Source organism: Amphimedon queenslandica, unplaced genomic scaffold (genome assembly GCF_000090795.2).
Source record: "Amphimedon queenslandica unplaced genomic scaffold, v1.1 AMPQUscaffold_11621, whole genome shotgun sequence".
Lineage (NCBI taxonomy): Eukaryota > Metazoa > Porifera > Demospongiae > Haplosclerida > Niphatidae > Amphimedon > Amphimedon queenslandica.
The window spans coordinates 1-1,798 of NW_003548137.1; the positions used below are offsets into that span (position 1 = coordinate 1).

At 35.6% G+C, this 1,798-nt stretch overlaps 1 long non-coding RNA gene across 1 annotated transcript; it reads right to left on the reverse strand.

Annotated features, from left to right (window-relative positions):
* Positions 1–248: 248 nt before the first annotated feature.
* On the reverse strand, positions 249–536 carry LOC109589119 (uncharacterized). Its single transcript, XR_002188535.1, has 2 exons — positions 388–536; positions 249–295 (listed from the first exon to the last, which is right to left on the reverse strand). It is a non-coding gene; the product is annotated as an uncharacterized LOC109589119 (long non-coding RNA).
* Positions 537–1,798: the final 1,262 nt, after the last annotated feature.

Sequence of the window (1,798 nt, forward strand, 5' to 3'; positions counted from 1 at the left end):
GAATAAAGGGAGGAGGGAGGGAGAGGAAGAGGAAGAGAGAGAGGGAGGGAGAGGGAGAGAGAGAGAGGGAGAGAGAGAGAGAGAGAGAGAGAGAGAGAGAGGGAGGGAGGGAGGAGAAAAAAGAAAGAGAGAAATGAAACCAATTACATATAACATGCTTGTAGATTATCTACATGTAACTGCACGTTGAACATGTAAATGTACATTATTTACATTCACATGTACAAAAAGGACACACTCTTACTTCATGTTGAGGTGTTGCCATAGTAACAGGAGGAGATGGAGAGGACCGAGACTGAAAGAGAATAGAAGCGAAACACAAAAATAAAAAAAATAACAAAATGAGAATAATAGGAATAGTGAAAACAATGCGATGCGTGGACTCACCAGGCAAGCAAGTATTAGTAATAGTGTGCTCCTTTTCTCTCGCTCTCTCCCTTCGCCTCCTCCTCTTTCTCTCTCTTTCTCTTTTCTAGAAAACTTCAACTGCCAGCGAATTCTGCTTCTCCTGCTGCCCTGGGTTTTCTAATTAAAAGGACATTAGAAAAGAAATGTTAGAATCAGTTAACCACACCCATTAATGAATAATAGATTATATGACGCCTAATTAAGCTTTGTAGAAAAAATTAATATTGTGTCTAGAAGAAAGTTTTGGTATTTTTTATAATTTTTCTTATTGCATATTCTTAATACATAGATCTACCATAAATAAATTACATTGGCCCAAGACTATGCATTATAGCACTCTTGATTATCGCCACTATGAAAAATTTCATAGGTGCAATTTTGACCTAGAATAATTTTGGCACTAATTGCTATTTGAAACTAAATTTTATCAGTTAATAATAGTTTTATGTTGCTTGCTAAGTTTTTAGATACAGTTTTTCAAGCTGCTAACATATAGTCTAAATTAGACAAAATTGAAAATGAATTATCATAGTCAAGTGTTATCAAAACAATGTAGGCACAAACACACAACCACAATTTGCTGCATAGATAGTCATCTTTTAAGATGGTTTTAGTCTTGTCTTTTGTCTTCTTGTTAAGTGTCAGTGAAGTTATTAGTCAATGTCCACCTTCCTCAGGTAAGACACTGGATGTGTATAATAACAACTGTATAGGTTTTTATAGGTATCTACCTTTTGCGTGATGGAATCTGTTATACTAATGGATCATATTTTTGGGATAATAGTGTCAATGCACTTAATGAGAATATATCATGTGTGTTACCTGGTACTAGTCTAACTACTGGTCAGTGGGTTAGAGTTGCTGATCCTGATGATGATCCTGTTGACTGTAACAGTAATAGTGCCAGTGATCCTTTTCGTTGTACTTCTGTCACTTCACCTGATGCTACTATCAGTCTTTATCTTGCTCAGGGACTATCAGCATCTCAAGAAGGCTGGTACAAGTGTTGTCTACCCACTGATTGTTCAACCTCTGGTACTAACATCATCTTTGCTAATATATTCAGTAAGAGGAGACTATAATCACTTACTGATGTAATAATTTTCATTTGTAGGATATTCAGAGATAGAATCATTTATTGTTGCTAATCTTCCTTCTGATATGACAGTATATCCTCAGGAATACAAACTGAATTGTACTAAAATTGGACACTTTGATTATGGTATTAGTATGAGCATTGGTAGTACTGCACTGGCTAGTTACACTAGTTGTGATGATCAAACCAATACTTGTCCTGGTACTGTGTTAGTTAGTTTTAGCAACACATTAAGATATACTGTTAATATCATATGGGATGGAATGACTGTCAGTAGTGGATCAATCAGTCAAT